This window comes from Mus caroli, chromosome 5 (genome assembly GCF_900094665.2).
Source record: "Mus caroli chromosome 5, CAROLI_EIJ_v1.1, whole genome shotgun sequence".
In the NCBI taxonomy this organism is placed as follows: Eukaryota; Metazoa; Chordata; class Mammalia; order Rodentia; family Muridae; genus Mus; species Mus caroli.
Genome location: NC_034574.1, coordinates 83,666,347 through 83,676,435, shown reverse-complemented (window position 1 = coordinate 83,676,435; position 10,089 = coordinate 83,666,347).

The following is a 10,089-nucleotide window of genomic DNA, read 5'->3' as shown; positions in this document are numbered from 1 at the left end:
TATTACTCTATTTCCTTACGTTGAAGTTAGGCAATTTGCCAATAATTAACAGTGCAGGGGTCACTTGTATCCTATGTTCAAGGACAAAGACCACTTCAGAGTGGAAAAAAAAAATCTCGCAAGTTCTGCAAATGTTCTTCACCATCTAAACTGTTCAAATAGATCATTTCCCCTGAAATATAATTCATTCATCTCAACATAAGACATAGATATAGCCATAAAGAAAAGGTAGCAGACTTACTATGTAACTCCAAATACATTAATTCTTTTTGAAAGAAATAATAAAATGCATACCATATGCTAGGCACTGAACAAACTGTTTCAGTAATTCAGGCTACTCATTAGTGGATATATTTCTTGATTATCCAGTTATTATTTCGCTCAAAACCATTGGTCAAGTATATTTTTATTTTCTTTAGTGTATCGTATATGGTTTAACATAGAAAACTTACAGCACAAAACCTGATGAACCAGCTCCCATTCTAATTTTATGTGCCAAAGAATAATTCCATATGTATGTCACAGGTGCATGGGTCAGCTGCAACATCCTCTCAAGCCCTAAGATAATGATGCTAACAGGAACAAATGGGCACTGATATACTTCTGACCCTAAGAGTGCTTCATCTCATATCTTCACCCTCAGTGTCATAGAGTCTATGATGGTTTTCCATTTCTCTACACATTAGAGTTAATGGAAAACTTTTAAAAATTCCCAGTGCATATCAAAACTAGAACTCAGACGTTGGCATGTCAGAGTCTGTGTGTCTAGAGGTCCAGACATGTTTGCTAAGACTTCATATGTAGTTGAGTTTATTTTTTATTTTTTTAAATTCATTCTTTAAACATTTCTTTTATGTGTTTCAATGTTTTGGTTGAACATATGCCTGTGTGCTATGTGCATACCTGTTTCCTGAAGAGGTCTGAAGAGGATTTTGGATCCCCTGGAACTAGAGTTACAGATGGTTGTGAGCTGCCATGTGGACACTGAAAATTGAACCCAGGTCCTCTGGAAGAGCAGAAAGGTGTCCTTAACTACTGAGCCATCGCAGAGCCTGGGAGCAGTTATGTTAAAGATGTGATTATAAAAACAAGTAACTTACACTAGAAAATATAGTGTACTCATCAAATGGAGGGGAATACTACGTTCAAACCGAGTTCGTAGGGTAACATTTAATGCAATGGAAAGATTCTCATAATATATTAGTAATAGAAAATGGGAAAACAAACATGCAGTATGACTGTATTTTCAGACTGTACCTGCACTTCTTTCTGTCCTCAAAATAAAGTGTAGATAAGAACACAGCAATGACAGGCCAGAGTTTAACATTAGCTTTTTAAACTCTCTCTCTCTCTCTCTCTCTCTCTCTCTCTCTCTCTCTCTCTCTCTCNCTCTCTGTCTCTCTGTCTCTCTGTCTCTGTCTCTCTCTCTCTCTCTCTCTCTCTCTCTCTCTCTCTCTCTCTCTCTCTCCCTTCCACCCCAACTCACTGAATAAAATAACAATAAATGATTTAAACACACTGAGTACGTTGTACACTATGCATAGCATATCAAGTGTCGAGACAGGACCCAACACTTGCTGAGTGGATAATGAATGTATTTATCCAATAACAAGGCCTGTTTTAGTTTGGATGTTTGGCTGGTCAGTCGTTTGGATGGTTGGTTTGTAAATGGCTGGCTTTGAGTTTCTGATTTTCCTAACTTAGCCTCCTGGGTCCTGGATTACAGGTGTGCTCTACATCTCCTTGACCATTCTGAGAGCTTCCTAACTTTACTGATCCTATTTCAAGTTTTATGCTAGTATGCATACAATCTGCAAGGCTAAGTGCCTGGTTTCATCATCTTTTTGGAAAGGCTAGATGAATCATGTGTAAATATGATAATACTTAAAACTATGAATATATATATATACATGCATACGTACACACACCAAAAACTCCAGATAATATGTACACATCAAGATAGAAGCGTGTTATGTCAGCCACCAATTCAATGGCATGCTTCTGCACCTAAGCCAGGAGGAGCAGCCCAGATCAGCCAGGTACTGCAGGGTTTGTGTCATCCTTAATTCCCTTCTGCACTCTGCCTTGTGGGGAGATCTCCGCAATTCCAAAGCACGTGATCAGAACGGTACACAGGGACATAGTTAAACATGAACATATGGCGACTGGGTTTGAATTTTGCCCTCTCCGTTATCTGCCACATGACTTTGTGTGAGGTCTCTAATACCAACTGCAAACAACCCTAAGCCCACGTGTGCTGTTGCTCAAAGCTTTGTCGCAAATACTGAGCTCACACCACATACCTCTCATAGCTCTATGTCTGGTTCTGTTTGTCACTTCCTGAGCCCATGAAACCCCTCAGAAGCAATATGGTTAAACAAACTGGACTTTAGTCTATGAAAGGCTCTACCCTTGACTATTCAAACTGTCAGCCAGATGACAAAAACTCAAACCAGCTTTATTCTCAATATATTTATCTATAAAATTATGAAAAATTAATACCTTTCTAATAAATGAAGGTTAGATAAACTAGTATGAATTAATCACTCAGAATAGGACCCACCACAGAGTAGAACTCAACAGATGAGGGTTTGATTTATTCATTCAAGGAAAATGTGAAGTCTACATTGAGATGATATTCGCTGAAGGGAAGAGTCAGCAATAAGAATTAGGCAGGATTACTGACTGAGACCATGTCTCATAGGGTGGACAAATGACTGCATCCACTATATCTAAGTTCTATAATGGATGTTGTGCTAAATGGAAGGAAAAGAGCTCCTAGCATCTTTGTACAGGTGAGGTATTTTTGGAGAAAGTCGCATTTCAAAGAGACCGAAAGAAATGGTGTTAAGCAGGCTAAATAAAGAGGCTTACCTCTGAACTCAAGGATGTAAAAGGCAATGGAAGGCCCACTGAGGGAGAGAAGAGCATATTTCAGGAATGAGAAGAAAGGGAATGTCTGTGAAACACTGAGTTCAGAAATGGCAGAACTCAGCGGATTGTAGCTCACCGAGTTTGTGTGAGACCCTGGGTTCAACTCCCTGTGACATGAAACATTGGCACGTACTCATGGCAGTCAGAAGACGACCCTGTAGATTCTGTTCTCTCTTTCCACTCCTCCGTGAGCTCCAGGATGGAACTCAGGCTGTTGAGCTTACAAAGCTAAGTGCTTTACCCATCACCAACCTAACAGGGGGAGTGTTTTTGATGAGGCTGGCAGAGGCTGTATCTTAGGGATCTCACCGTGCTCCCACTTCCTCTGAGAACAATGGGAGAACCACAAAGGGGAGCTGATAAAAAAAAATCATCATTGTCCTTTGAAAATGTCTCTGCCACTGGCAAAGGAGAGCAGACCAATAAAGAACCTGCTGCAAGGTGTAGTCTAATAAGCCACACGGGTGAAAGCATTGCTAATAGGGAATGAGAAATACACATGCAGGTCAGTAATGTGAATGAAGTAAAACACAAAGAATTTGATTTAAAAGCTAAGTTCACGCATACTAAGTCCTAGAGAGTGAAGGAGGAAGGGAGGTTGAGAGACGGAGAGACAGAGGCAGACGCTGGTTTACCCTAACGGTTCTGGTTAGTAATGTAGTGACTTAATGTAACCCAATCTTGCTTTTTATTCCCAGGAATGTTGTGGGTACAACACCCTGATTTGCAGGTTGAAGAAATTGACAGGCATTGGCTTATTGCTTCCTATCTCCAGAACTACACAGAGGGGATGGATACTGGAAAATCTCCAGCTTACTGGGGGGTTAGTATAGCCGTGGGAGTGAATGAGAAACTGTGTGATAGAGCAGAACCAGAGACAGCAAATGCCGCAAGAAGAGATAAAGTGGAGCTTTGAACCACAGTTTGTGTGCTGACTGCAAACAGTGCTAAAGCTTGCTGTGCCATTGCTCAAAGCGCAGTCCTAAGTACAGAGTCCACAGCAAATACTTTTCCGGCTGCTCTGACTCTTGTTGTTGACTTTTTCCATAAATCCTTGAATCTTCCCAGGTGCAATGTGACCCAGTAAACTGAACTCTGCCATCAAAAAGATGCTAATCTTGCTTGTGCCTCAAGTGTACATTTGTATGGAGGTGGAATGATGTATCCTAAGTGCTGGGTGGCTACAAATATTTCTAAAAAGATGAGAGTAAATATCACCATTCTTGGGACTGGCATATTTAGAATGTACAGTTAAACTGCACATGTGAGTTAGCAGAAAATGACTTTCACTCTTTCAGGATCCTCTGTGTGTGTGTGTGTGTGTGTGTGTGTGTGTGTGTGTGTGTGTGTGTGTGTGAATATGTGTTCCTGAAAGCATAGTCTTACATTTCTAGTACCTTACCCATCAATGCTTATAAAATCTTACCAGTACTCTTCAAGGTACAGATCATATAATTGTCTGTGGGTGTACCCAAGTGCTCACTGGAGAACGTCCCTCTCTGACAACGTCTAATGCTCTTTAGATGGTTTTCTCACAGTGCTTCCCATGTGCCCTCACATTCTAGTCTGCTGTGAGCCACCTGACTCTTCCCAGATGATTAGCTTCTTGAATTTACCATGGTGGTTAGCACATCTGAAACACAGCACAATCTTTACAAACAGAAATTAATTGTCATCGAATCAAATGGTAGTAAGACTTTATGCCCTCAAATGAATGACACATGTCTCATGCTCTTCTGGTAACAGAATGTTTGTGAAATATTCATGCATTCTCTTATCTAAGGCTGGGATTCCTCAGGCACAGGAGCCTATGTGAGAATGGGATGGAATCTGGCATCTTTTGAGGAGGCCAATGCTTGTCATCTTCAGACTTTAAAACGAGCCCTGCAAAGCAGACAGACTCCAACTACAAGGAGTGTTTCAGACCACTAGGACCCTCCTGACTGAAGATTTTGTTACACCTACCCTTTTCTCTTGTTATCTGTGGGTAGAAAACAGACTCATGGCTATTATCGTCTCCATATCACCGGGACCTCAAGGATTTAAGGAAGCAGCACACACTTTGCCTTGACATTTTCTTCCCCATTCCCTGATGCTGTTAAGTTCTCTTTACTTATCCTATACATGTTTCTTGAGTCCATATGATAAGACCCTCCCTACTCTTTCTCAGGGAACCCCTAACATATGATTACATCAAGGAACTAAGAAGTCAAACATGGAAAGATGTTTCTGCTGTGTGTGAAGTTGTGTAAGGAGCATCACACTGCTCATGTTGAACCTGACCAATGTCCTCTCTGCTGGTCGCTTCCTCAGTCTCTTCACATTAGCCCCAGATGTCACATAACTGTCCCCTCGGCTGGTTTCTGTCAACTCTCCCTCTTTTGTTTAGCTTAAGCTGATCTAGGGGGAAATGCCTTCCACACTTTCTGTGACCATGTTTTGCTCAAAGGAAAATCAAAATGGGGGGAAAAAAGGACTGTTTTCCTTCATCAGAGGAATTTTATCTTTGGATCTTTGGTGCTTAGGGGAGAAAATATTTTTTCTTCCCCCACACAGGAACAAACTAAAAGAGATCAGAGACAAATTGGGCAACCAAGCTGCCTGTCGAACTTAAAAGGACAGAAATATGTCAAAGTCAATAAGGGTGCACCCAGACATCGATATAGGTCAAGCAGAGCTACAGCAATGTCAGTGGAGGGTCAACTGAAAACCAGGTTCACAGAAATGTACATTCCACATGCAGTGTTTGCCCCTCTTTGGACAGGCTGGGTAGGGGTAGGGGTCCTTAAAATAGAAAGTTGGTCCACACAGTCAAACTATAAACCACTTTGGGGAAACACTGCATCTGGAACAATGACACATACAGAAAAATCCCTCCCTAAATACTTGTCTGGTGGTGATCTCTTCAAATGAAGCCTGCCTCTTCCCAGCTGCTAGAGCAATGGGCAGATGTAGGAAATATCAAATGAATGCTAAGCCTTCTGCCAGACTCCCTGCTGGACACTCCTTTGCTGATGAGTTTTTCTTTGCTCTGCTCTCACAAAATGCCAGGGATGAAGAAATTTACAGATAATATAAATGTATTTTTCTATTCTGAAGCCTTGCGTGTTCAAGGTCACAAGGTCCCCATAGACTCAATGTCTAACCATAGGTCATTCCTCAAATATAGTGCCATAAATGGCAGAAGGAACAGAAACACCAGCAACACTAGGAACATCCCTCAACCTCTTTCTTGAGAATAACCAACTGGCTGTGACAGCAGATGCTTGTGATCCTAGAACTCAGTAGGCTGAGGTAGGAGGATTGCCACAAGTTTGAGGCCAACCTGAGCTATATATCGAGATCAGTTCTCAAAACAAAATTACTAATCTATCCATAAGAACAGAGCCCCTACTGACAAACTGGACCTCATGAAACTGAAAAGTTTCTGTAAGGCAAAGGACACTATTAATAGGACAAAACAGCAATCTACTGGTTTGGAAAAGACCTTTATTAACCCTATATCCGATAGAGGGCTAATATCCAAAATATATAAGGAACTCAAGAAGTTAGACTCAAAAAAATCCAATTAAAAACCGGGGTACTGAGCTAAACAGAGAATTCTCAGCAGAGAAATTCTGAATGGCCGAGAAACACAAAAGGAAATGTTCAACATACTTAGTCATCAGGGAAATGTAAATATCATAGACCCTGAGATTCCACCTCACACCAATCAGAATGGCTAAGAGCAAAAACTCAGGTGAAAGCAGATGCTGGTGAGGATGGGAAGAAAGAGGAACACTTCTCCATTGCTGATAGGATTGCAAGCTTGTACAACCACTCTGCAAATCAATCTGGCTGTTCCTCAGAAAATTGGAAATTGTCCTACCTGAAAAACCAGCTATACCACTCCTGGACATATACCCAAAAGATGCTCCACTATACCACAAAGACACATGCCCCACTGTGTTCATAGCAGCCTTATTCATAATAGCCAGAATCTGGAAACAGCCCAGATCTTCCTCAACAGAAGAATAGAAACAGAAATTATGGTTCATTTGCACAATGGAATACTATTCAGCTACTAAAAACAAGGACATCATAAATTTTGCAAGCAAATGGATGGAACTGGAAAATATCATTCCTGAGTGAGATAACTCAGACCCAAAAGGACGTGCATGGTATGTACTCACTGATAAGTGGATATTAGCCAAAAATTACAGATTATCCATGATACAACCTACAGACCATAGAAGTTTAATAAGAAGAAATACCCAAGTGAGGATGCTTCAATCCCACTTAGAAGGGGGAACAAAATCACAGGAGGAACAAGGAGGGAGGAACCTGGGGGGGAGAGGGGAGGGGGGAAAGGGGAACAGGATCAGGAACGGGGGGGGGGGCTGTAGACATGAGATAAGCCCAGAGGATCAGGAGAATGAATGGAAATATGCAGCTGCGGGGGTGGGGTGCGGTGGGTGCAGGGGAACCTCAAGAAAATCCCAGAGAAGTAGGGGTGAGAGGCTTCCAGGACTCAATGGGGATGAACGTAATCAAAATGTCCAACAGTAGGGGGATGGAACCTGAAGAGACCACCTCCAGAAGATAGATAGGGCCCCCACTATCTATAAGGAAGGATAGAGTCATCAACCCACCTTCAAATTGTTTGACCCAGAATTGTTCCTATCTAAAAACTATATAGGGACAAAAATGGAGCAGAGACTGAAGGAATAGCTGACCAGTGACTGGCCCACCTGGGGATCCATCCCATGGGCTGGTACCAAGCCCTGACACTATTACTGATGCTATGTTGTACTTGCAGAAAAGAGCCAAGCATGACTGTCCTCTGAGAGGCTCTACCAGCAGCTGACTGAGATAGATGCAGATACTTTTAGCCAACCATTAGACTAAGGTCAGGGACCCCCATAGAAGAATTGGGAGAAGGATTAGAGGAACTGAAGGGGATGGCGAGTCCATAGGAAGACCAACAGTATCAGCTAACCCAAACCCCTAGGAATTCCCAGAGACAGCATATATATAGCAGAATACTGCTTTGTGTGGCCTCAGTGGGAGAGGATGTACCTAATCCTTTAGAGACTTCATGCCATGGGGAAGGGGAATGCCCTGTGGGGGTACCTTCTCAAAGGCAAAGGGGAGGGAGTATGGGGTGAAAAACTCTGGGAAGAGGACCAGGAAGGGAGGGCAATGTTTGGAATGAAAATAAATAAAGTGATTAATTAATTAAAGAAAAAAGAACAGAGTCCCAGTGGCTTAATAACTTGCCAAATGTCTTTAGCAATGGAAATTAGATCTCCACATAAGAATTTAGAAAGGACATATATGCTTAAACTGTAGCATCTAGCAAAGCTGGTGATGGCTTACAGGTGATTCAGAACCCCTCCCCCCACCCAGCCCATAATGTGCCTTCATAAGAAGAGACTTCTGAGCAGTTGCTTGTTCTCTGTGGTGTTTGAGGACAGCCTAAGAAGCAATCATATTTGCCACAGTGCAGAAGCATCTTAATTTGGGAAAATATTCTGTTGCAGCCAAACTCTGAGCTTTATTTTTTATAGTTTTCCAAAGACAGGGACTAATGTTACCCCCACACACACAGCTTTGTCTTGTGTTGCTTCAATCACTAGAAGGTTTGGGACCCTCATAAATCACAAACCCATTACTCTGGTTGCGATGAATGAGAACTTCACCCTCCTCAAATAGAATGGACTCTTCTCCATCTTTATGTCACCCAGGCCATCCACCCTTGCTCACCAGTGCTACTGCTCCTCAATTCAGCTCCCCTCTTGTTCTTTCTTTCTTTATTCTCTCATATGTTATATCCTGACTGCAGTTCCCTTCCATCCCCACTTCCCCTTCTCCAGATCCACTCTGCCTCCCCTTAGAAGAGAGCAAGCTTCACAGAAACATCAATCAAACATGGTACAACAAGCTACAATAACACCAGGCACACACCATCGCATCAAGGCTGGACAATGCAGCCCTGTAGGAAGAAAAGGGCTCCACAAACAAGCAAAAGAGGCAAGGACAGCCCTGCTCCCACTGTTAGGAATCCCACAAGAACACCAAGCTATACAACTATATAACATATATGCAGAGGACCGAGGTCAGACCCCTACAGGCTTCCTGATCTCTATGAGCCCCTGTGAGTTCCAGTTAGATGATTGTGTGGGCCATGTGCTTATAGTGTCCCTGACCCCTTTGGTTCCTCCAACCCTTCCTCCCCCTCCTCCACAGAATTCACCAAGCTCTGCCTAATGTTTGGCTGTGGTACTCTATCTATCCCCATCAGTTGGTGGATAAAGCCACTCTGGTCTCTCTGATGACCATTCTACTAGGCTCCTATACCAGAACACTCTGCAGGCAGAATGAACTAGTAGGTCAAAGGTTTTCTGTCTGGTTTGGTGTCCTAATCCCTCCGCTTGCCTGGTTACAAAGCACAGCTCAGCCTCTGTGTTCCCCCATTACTAGGAGTCTCTGCTAGAGATTCTTGAGATCAAATTTTTAAGGAATCAGTCAAACATATTTAGAGAAACTGAAGTAACCAGAGTTAATATATAGAACAAATACAAATAAATGGTAATCACTTGCATATAATATTTTAAATTATAGGCTAGTCTAAAGTTTACAGTCTATAGTTGAAGAAATTAAACAATGTTTCTGTGAATGAAATAACTTGAACAAATCATTTATTACTCTACTTATCCATCAACCATGAAATATAATATCATGGTAACTCTTCCATCAATCAAAGGATAATTCTTCCTTTCCCCACTTATCTCAAAATATTAATGTTCTTTTTTCGCATCACACAAAAATATTCACCTATTTGCTAATCAGTTGGTCACATAACAAATGCAAGCCAGATAAAGCTGGATGAAATAAATCGAGGCACAAGTGGCTCAACCATATGAAAGAGTAATTAGATCTATATGACATTTTTGATGTACCTAATTTGTGGAGTTATTTCACATTTTAAAATAAAATGAATTATTATTACCATAAAGGGCAAGTTTGCATGACTCAGATTCATGTAAGTTCACAATTTACTCTGTTCACCATTTTGGGAGTTCAGGGTGAATCAGGATTCTGTGATGTTAGCTTGTGTGATTATATCATGACACTGACAGCTACATTGCTAGGTAAAAGGAATTTTTCAGTGGT